The following is a 9,816-nucleotide window of genomic DNA, read 5'->3' on the forward strand; positions in this document are numbered from 1 at the left end:
TGCGTAGTCACAAAGTCGTGTCCAACTCTTTGTGACCCCGTGGACTGTAGCCCACCAGACTCCTCTGTCCATGGGGTTTTCCAGGCAAGATTGCTGGAGTGGGTTGCCATTTCCTTCTCCAGGGGATCTTGCCAACTCAGGGATTAAACTCACGTATCCTGTGTCTCCTGCATTGGCAGGCAGATTCTTTACCTGGGAAGCCCATACTACCATTTATCCTACCATTATTCTATTGCTGGACATTTAGATGGTGCTGTTTTTCTCCACTGTAAATAATATTGTAGAGAATATTCTTATACAGATATCTCTATCTCTGATTTTTTAAAGAGATAGACAACCTTATAGGTGATTTCAAATACAATTTTAAAAATTAGAACTCCTGTGTATACACAGTATTCTAAAAATCAGAATGAAAGGAAAGTATTCTAACTTATTTATGAAGCAGATTTTAACCATGATACTTAGAACAGTGATTATAAGAAAGAAAAACTAGTAATCATTCTGAATTATGTCTCAGTTCAGTTGCTTAGTCATGTCCGACTCTTTGAGATCCCATGGACTGCAGCATGGCAGGCTTCCCTGTCCTTCACCAACTTCCGGAGCTTGCTCAGACTCATGTCCATCGAGTCAGTGATGCCATCCAACCATCTCATCCTCTGTCGTCCCCTTCTTCTCCTGCCCTCAGTCTTTCCCAGCAACAGGGTCTTTTCCAATGAGTCAGTTCTTTGCGTCACATAGCCAAAGTATTACAGCTTCAGCCTCAGTCCTTCCAATTGAATATTCAGGACTGATTTCCTTTAGGACTGACTGCTTTAATCTCCTTGCAGTCCAAGGGACTCTCAAGAGTCTTTTCCAACACCAGAGTTCAAAAGCATCAATTCTTCGGTGCTCAGCTTTCTTTATAGTTCAACTCTCACATCCATATTATGTCTAGGTATCCAATTATGTCTAGATATCCAAAATTTAAGCAACCCCAAATAAAAAATATATGCGTTTTCTACTGTGTAACTGATGAGTTATAGAATTGAGGAGCCCCAATTCCAAAATTCCTCTATCTCTGATTTTTGTCTTCAGGATAAATTTTTTTAAGAATGCCATTATTGGATCTGAATAAAAGAGCACTTTAAAGTCTCAACTGTTCCAGAAAAACCTGTCTGCTTACTAGCAGGAATGAGATTTCCTGTGTTACCATTTTTTAATACCATTTAAAAAAAATTAAAAATGGATATTATTGTTTTGTTCAGTAGGTTCATGGGATCAGGTTTTTAATATTACCATCTTGGACTGTATGGGTTGTTACTGATACTGAAACCCTTTTTTGTGTTTATTGAAGTTTCTCCCACTTGAATTGTCCTTTCGTAATCTTTTCTTTTGGAGTGGCTATCACTTTCTCTTTGACATTTTTCTTTTTACTTTGAAAGAATTTCAAACTCTGAAAAGTTGCAACAGTACAAAGAACTCCCATCAACCCTGTATCACCATGCCAACATTTTACTACACTTGCTTTATCATTCCTCAGTGGGTATGTGTGTGCACTTGTGCATACCTTTCTCAACTATTCCAAAGGAGTTGTATTGTCTATGCCCCTTCACCCCACAATATTTTAGTGTATTCCATAAAAACAAGTATGTTCTTTTACGTAACTCCAGTATAATGATCAAATTCAGGAAATTCAGTATAATGATCAAATTCAGTATAATATTATTGCCTTATCCACAGTCTACTTCCAAATTTCATCAACTGCCCAGTTATGGCCCGGGCAAAGCAATACTTTTTCATCCAGCATCCAACCCAGGACCAAGTACTTCACTTGCTTCCTTTAATCTCAGACATTTTCAAGGAATTCAGGCCAGATGTTTTATAAAATGTTGACTTGTCTGATGTCTCTTTGTGATTAGAATTGGATATCCTTGGCTAAAACAACCACTTAATTGCCTCATCCTTTTAAATGAACAGAGTCAGAACTCACTGCTGACCTCGAATGATGAGGGAGGAGTCTAGAAACTAAACCCAGATACAAGTCTAACCCGGGTGTCGAAGCGGGTCCCTCACTTTCTGTCCTGCAGGGCGGTCCTCGCTAGTGTTGGCAGGGTGGGCAGGGAGGTTGAGGAGGATTTGGAATAAGCCTCTTAGTCTCTTAGGCCTGGAATACCGCCTGCCCGTGGCTGCTGGTGACGAGGAGGCATTGCCAAGATGCTTTCACAATGTGGAGCAGAATGGGGAAGAAGGCAGGGGGCACTCAGCTCCATTTCAGCCTGTGGCATCAGGAGGCAATAGCTTCGTTTGTCAAGTTCCTGGACCCTGCAGACTGGCTGGCCTCCTGCAGGGCTGGGTGGATCTCAGATCTCAGCAGCGGGAGGACAGGAGGCATGACCTCTGCCACCAAGCAGAGGACCCTGCCAAGCTTCGCTAAGAGCTCAGAGGGTAAAGAATCTGCCTGCAATGCAGGAGAACGTGGGTTCAGTCTCTAGGTTGGGAAGATTCCCTGGAGAAGGAATTCGCAACCCACACCAGTATTCTTGCCTGGGAAATCCCATGGACAGAGGAGCCTGGTGGGCTACAGTCCATGGGGTCGCAAAGTATCAGACAAGACTTCGCAGCTGAGCACGCACAGAGGACCCCCGCCAGGCTGAGACTGCCAGCAGCCCCCCGGCTCCTGACCTCCCGTAGTCTCTCCTCCTCACATTCCTCCTCCAGCAGCTCCCTTCAGGCCCCACACACCCTCCTTGGGGAATGCCACCCTTTGTCTACCTTCCAGTGAAAGTTTTCGAGCTCAGGTTTGGCCGGAGAGTAATGGAGACGCTCCTCCGCTCAAGTGTGTTGGTTCAAAAGTAGGGAGGAATGGGTCCTAAAGACTTAACTCTAGCATCTCCACCAGCAGGAACTGTCGTCTCATCTGTGAGCAAGCACACTTCTCCGAAGCAACTAGTACTTTTTTAAAGTAATTTAATTTGGGGGCTGCACTGCGTCTTTGTTGCTGCGCACAGGCTTTCTCTAGTTGCAGTGAGTGGGGGCTCCTTTCTGTTGGGTTGTGTGGGCTTCTCATTGTGGTGGCTTCTCCTGTAGTGGCACACAGGCATAGCTGCCCGGCGGCACGTGGGATCTGCCAGGACCAGGGATCAAACCCATGTTCCCTGCACTGGCAGGAGGATTCTCAACCACTGGGCCACCAGGGAAGTCCAAAAGTTTATTCTTGTAGAAACCAGTACTATCTTGTCTCATATGAGGAGAGCTTGCTCTTGGCCTCTGTTTCTTGGCAAGACTGTGCTAAGGTGCCTCTAATCCACCCTATTCTGGGCTGATGTCACTAAAGCCACTGCTTGAACTGAAATGGGCTCAGCTATACCCATCTCAACTTGGCAGGGCTGAGTTCATGGCGCTTCTTTCTCATCCCCAGCTCTCTTCCTTAGGAGGTGCCATGTGGATCCTGCCACAGTTACATCATCATAATAAGAGATAGTGACTCTGACTCACCTAAAATGTTAAATTATGCCAAGAAACCCTGCTTACAAAAGCAGAGAAATGATCATTTAAGAATGCACAGCACCCAAATTGTAAAAAATTTAAAGGTTTCTACAAGGACCTACTTTACAGCACAGGGAACTATATTTAATACCTTTAATACCTTGGGGCTCCCCAGGTGGTTTAGATGGTAAAGAATCCACCTGCCATGCAAGAGACGCAGCTTCGATTCCTGGGTCAGGAAGACCCCCTGGAGGAGGAAATGGCAACCCACTCCAGTATTCTTGCCTGGGAAATCCCATGGACAGAGGAGCCTGCTGGTCTTACAGTTCATGGGGTGGCAAAAGAGTCAAACGTGACTTAGCGACTAAACAATAACCCGTAATGAAAGAGAACTGGAAAAGTATGTATATATAACTGAATCACTTTGCTATATACCTGAAACTAACACAACACTGTAAATCAACCACACTTCAAAATTTTTTTTTGTTTAAAAAATTTAAAAGCAAAAATGTTTCAGTGCTAAATAACATAATGGAATGTTTAATTTGTGGAGCACTTCATTATCTGACAATATGGGATAAATGAAGTGCTTTTTTTAAGTTTTTTTTTTTATGTGGACCATTTAAAGCCTTTATTGAATTTGTTACAACATTGCTTTAGTTTTATGTTTTTGTTTCCTGGCCATGAGGCATGTGGGATCTTAGCTTCCCAGCCAGGGATCAAACCTGCAACCCCTGCACTGGAAGGCAGATTCTTAACCACTGAACCATCAGGAAAATCCCTAAAAGGGTTGTTATTATTAAAATACAACAGCATCAGGATTTCCATGTCAAGGAGAGAACTGAGAAGTGACCTCTCTTTTTCCTGAAAGCTTCTTACCATGCATAGTCTGTGTTACCAGCTGACCTTCAGTTCCTTTGTTTCTTTTGCATTTCTCTCCATTCCAAGTGAATTACCCAGAAAAATATGAATGTGTGCTGGTTTATTTTCTTCTATCTAAATACCACGTCACAACTCAGTATATCTTCCCTTCTCCCAGCCACATGGTTTAATCTGGTTTAGAGATGAAGAGAAAATTGATAATGAGCCATGAAATCTGGGTGAGGCTGTGTTCTAGACACCCTCTGTAATAAAAATCACTTCAATTCTCTATTTTAAAGTCTTGCTGCCTAGTCTTTATACAAGGCTTTTCACCGATTTTTGCTCCTGGCAGAAACACGTGGGTTCTTGCTTCTGGAAAGGAGACAAGTCACGTGGCTGTGGCCTTTGTCTTTTGGCATCACATGGAGAAAAAGGCAGATGTTGCTCTGAGTTAGGAAATGAGAAAAAGCTGTACACAGAGGTAGAAAGAAAGCTGAGGCCTGCTGATTGGCTCTTTCTCTCTCTGAAATCAAAAACCTGTTGTAGAAATTTTTAAAAACATGGTAGAACTGTTGAAACTCTAGAACTACCGGTGAAACAGTTCAGCATGATTGAAACATTCCTACTCAAGCCCAGATTGGGTGGAGCTAACATTAGGTAGCAGTAATTGATGACAATTAAGGATTACATTTATGCATGTATTTCTTTACATCTCACTGAGACTGTTCAATTTTCATTATTTTGATAATGGTATTTATTTATGCTATTTGAATGAGCATCATAAAGGTGCCCAGAGAACTTAGGAGAAGCATGGATGAATGGAGTCACAAGTTAGAACTTTTTAACAAAGAATTAGAAAACAAAGAAGAACTAAACAGAGATGAAGAATCCAACAACTGAAATTAAAAGTACACTAGACGGAATCGACAGTGGATTACTGTATCAGTCGATACAGCGGATCTTCTGTATCAACTGATACAGAAGAATAGATCAACACACAGTAAGTCAGAGTAGTGGAAATCACTGAGGCGTAACAGAAGAAAGAAAAAAGAATCAAGAGAAATGATGAACTTCCCTGGTGGCCCAGTGGTTAAGAATCCATCTGCCAGTGCAGGGAACACGGGTTTGATCCCCGACACAGGAAGATCCCACATGCCCTTAGAGCAGCTAAACTCACGAGCCACAGCTACTGAGGTCCTGCGCTCTAGAGCCTGGGCATGGCCACAAAGAGGAGCCCCCACTCTCCACAACCAGAGCAAGCCCGTGTGCACCCCAAAATAAATTAATTTTTAAAAAGGAACTGAGGACAGTTTAAGAGACTTCTGAGACAGTATCAATCATACTAACATTTGTATTATAAGGGTCCCAGGAGGAAAAGGGAGAAAAGGGCAGGAAACATATTTCATCTTCAAACTTCCACAACTGGATTTATCTTGATGATCACTTTGAAGTGCACAGAAATATCAAGTCACTACTTTGTACAATAGGAACGAACATAATGTTGCAGATCAATTATATTTCAAAAGCAAATTCATAGAAAAAGAGATAAGATTTGTGGTTACCAGAGGTGGGAAGTAGAGAGGGAGAATTGATGAAGGTAGTCAAAAGGTACAAACTTTCAGTTACAAGATAAGTAAATACTAGGGAGGTAATCAACAACATGATAAATATCTTTATATAACACTGCTGTATGTTATATATGAAAGTTACAGTAAATCCTAAGAGTTCTCATCACGAGGAAAACCTTTTTTTTAATTTAATTTTATGTTGATATGAGATGATGGATGTTCATTAAACATTGGGATAATCATTTCATGATGGATATAAGTCAAATCATTACGCACATATATACACATTAAATGTGTACAGAGCTATGTGTCAATTACACTAAATCACAGTAAAACCGGAATTAAAAGAGATTGTGAGACTTCCCTGGCAGTCCAATGGGTAAAACTCCAATGCAAGGGGCACAAGTTCGACCCCTGATTGAGGAACTAAGATCCCACATGCTGCGTTGTCCAGCCAAAAAAAAAAAAAAGAGAGATTGAATGTAATCTATAACTACCTTTTAAAAAGTATTTAAAGTGCTGTTCTCTTGGGGTGTAGGGTTTTAGAAATAATGGTGGTGGACTAATAAGCAACAGATCAAATCAGACCCTACCCCATGGTTTTTCTCTAACTTTACAGAAATCTCATTATGCCTGGAAAAGGGAACATATACACTCCTTGCTGTAAAAGATGCTAATAAAGACCTCAGCCACAAGACAATCAGATACACTGCACATTCTTTTCCAGTGGGGAGAAATATTTACATTTTCTCCATATTCTTCTGTTTTCTTTTATCACTGGTTTATAACAAAGAGAAGTTTTTTCCAATTTGAGCCTAGAAATTGCTCCAATTTCTACATAGAAATGAAAATAGCATCTGCTTGGTAAATCAGAACCTGGTTCACTATACATATTCATGGGTGTCTTAGTCTGCTGGGGCTGCTGTAACAAAATACCACAGACTCTGTGGCTGCAACAACAGCAATTTATTCCCTTCAATTCTGAAGGCTAGAAGTTCAAGGTGTCGGCAAGGTTGCTTGGAGACCTCTCTCTTTGTTTGGTAGAAGACTGCCTTGTCACTGCAGCCTCACACCGCTTTTCTTTTGTCTCCGCTCTCCTAGGATCTTCCCATGTGTTTGACTTTCCTCTAGTTTCCTCTTCTTTTTTTCTTTTGATTTTAAAAAATTAATTGAGTTCTTCAGAAATTAAATATAAATGGCAGCCACAAAAGCCATGAATAGTGCAGTCACTTGAACTTTTAATAAACTTTGGGTGAATTCCTCTTCATTAAAATGAAGAATGTGGACTCCCTTAAATTAAAAGGGAAATGACCCCATTCCCATTCCTCTATTCAGTTGTTTTCCCTGTATCTGGCATAATCTGAGCATTCACCTTCAGAAGCTAATATTCTACACTGGCTGTGTTAAGGTGGTTGTTCATAGGATTTTTTCTTTTATATTCATAGAACAAAATGCAATTATTGGAGAACAGCTGCTCTACAATATTGACGTGTGGCAGAGGCCAACATAATATTGTTGAGTTTCCCCTTTTTACATGGACACCGGTCAGATTGGATTAGAGACTACCCATCAGCCTCATTTTAACCAGACTATCTCTTTATTTATTTATTTATTTTCAGACTATCTCTTTAAAGACACGGTCACATTCTGAGATAGTGGTAGGGGGAGGCTCGAGTTTCAACATGTGAACTTGAAGGGGGCACAGTTCAGCCCACGACAATGGACCGGTCTTCCCAGAACCCAGGGAGGGCTGGTGCATCCTTGACAAGACCTGAGACTGGCTGCCTCCGCGCTCCGAACCTGTGCTCGTCACCAGCTCTTCGCCACTGATGCACAGTACTGTTGAGTCCTGCCCCAAGGCCACAGAGGCAGAGCCCAGAACAAAGGTCACCTCCAACACTGACTTAGCCCCTTTGTAACCACTGCCAATAAGAGCCCCTGTGATCATCACTAGCCAGGTTCTTGAACCCAAATTAGGCAAAAATTCCCCCTCTTGGTAGTCAGCCAAGAGCACCCCAACCAATCACCTAATGCCAACCTTCCAGCAGGATTTTTCTTCATCTTGAGGCTACAAAAATTGGCTACTAACCCATGAAAACTGTCGAATCTCCCTGGTTTGTCGGGAGGTCGGAGTGCCCACATTATCTCTGTTCTTTGTTTTTGATAAAGTCACTCTGTTCTGAAATGCTTTGTGTCTGGAAATTCTTCTCCAACACATGCTTGGACTGCATCAACAAACACTGCGTACCTAAGTCTGAAGGGTTCCAGTGCCTAAGAGTCAATCCCTCCTCAAGGAAGCTTGTAATCATGTGAAGATGCGGGGGTGACCTCCATAAATAAAACCAAACCTAAAGAGAGGTCCAAAGAGTTATGGGACTTCAGTGGGGACAGAAGCTTGTGCTTGATGTCCTCATCCATTAGGACCACTATAATAATATCACAGGCTGGGTGGCTTATAAATAACAGAAATTTACTTCTCATAGCTTTAGAGACTGTGGAGTCCAAATCAAGGTGCTGGCAGATCCATTGTCTGGTGAGAACCCACTTCCTGGTTCATAGCCAGGGCCTTCTCCCTGTGTCCTCACATGGCGAAAGGGAAAAGGGAGCTCTCTGAGGCCTCTTTTATGAGGACACTAATCCTATTCACAAGGGCTCCACCTTCAAATGTAAATTGGTGCAGCCACTATGGAAAATAGTAATGAAGCATCCTGAAAAAAAACTGAAAGTAGAGTTGCCATATGATCCAGCAATCCCATTCCTGGGCATATACCTGGACAAAACTATAATTCAAAAAGATGCATACACCCCTATGTTCATAGCAGTACTATTCACAATAGCCAAGACATGGAGGCTACTGAAATGTTCATCAGAGGATGAATGGATAAAGAAGATGTGATGCATACACACAATGGAATACTATTCAGTCATTAAAAAGAATGAAATAATGCTATTTGCAGCAACACAGATGAACACAGAGATTATCAAACTAGGTAAAGTAAGATCCTGGGAAAGATTGAGGGCAAGAAGAGAAGGAGATGACAAGGATGAGATGGCTGGATGACATCACTGACTCAATGAACATGAGTTTGAGAAAACATGGAGAGATTGTGAAGGACAAGGAAGCCTGGCATGCTGCAGTTCATGGGGTCACAGAGAGTCAGACACAACTTAGCAACTGAATAACAACAATGAAAGTCAGGAAGAGAAAGACAAATAATACCACATGATATCACCTATATGTGGAATCTAAAATATGATACAAATGAATTTATCTACAAAGCAGAAGAGACTCACAGATACAGAGAATAGACTTGTAGTTGTCAATGGGGAGGGAGAGGGATGGACTGGGAGTCTGGGATTAGCAGATGCTAACTATCATATGTAGGATGGATAAACTACAAAGTCCTATTGTATAGTGCAGGGAATTATATTCAATATCCTGTGATAAACCATAACAGAAAAGAATATGAAAAAGAATATATATATATAAAACTGAGTCACATTGCTGCATAGCAGAAATTAGTGTGAATACAACAGTGTAAATCAACTATACTTCAGTAATTAATAAAAAGAACTTGGGCTCCACTCTTACTGCCAAGTCCCCTCTCAAAGGCCCCACTTCCTAATACCATCACATTGTGGGTCACTGGAAAAGACCCTGATGATGGGAAAGATTGAGGGCAGGAGGAGAAGGGGACAAGAGAGGATGAGATGGTTGGATGGCATCACCGACTCAATGGACATGAGTTTGAGCAAACTCTGGGAGATGGTGAAGGACAGGGAGGCCTGGCGTGCTGCAGTCCATGGGTCACAGAGAGTCGGACATGACTGAGCAACTGAACAACAACAGCATGCATTTCAATGCCCAGCGAGCCTCCCCGACTCCACACTCTGGAGCGATTGCTTCCTCCTCTCCCCAGGA

This window comes from Dama dama, chromosome 29 (genome assembly GCF_033118175.1).
Source record: "Dama dama isolate Ldn47 chromosome 29, ASM3311817v1, whole genome shotgun sequence".
Taxonomy (NCBI): domain Eukaryota; kingdom Metazoa; phylum Chordata; class Mammalia; order Artiodactyla; family Cervidae; genus Dama; species Dama dama.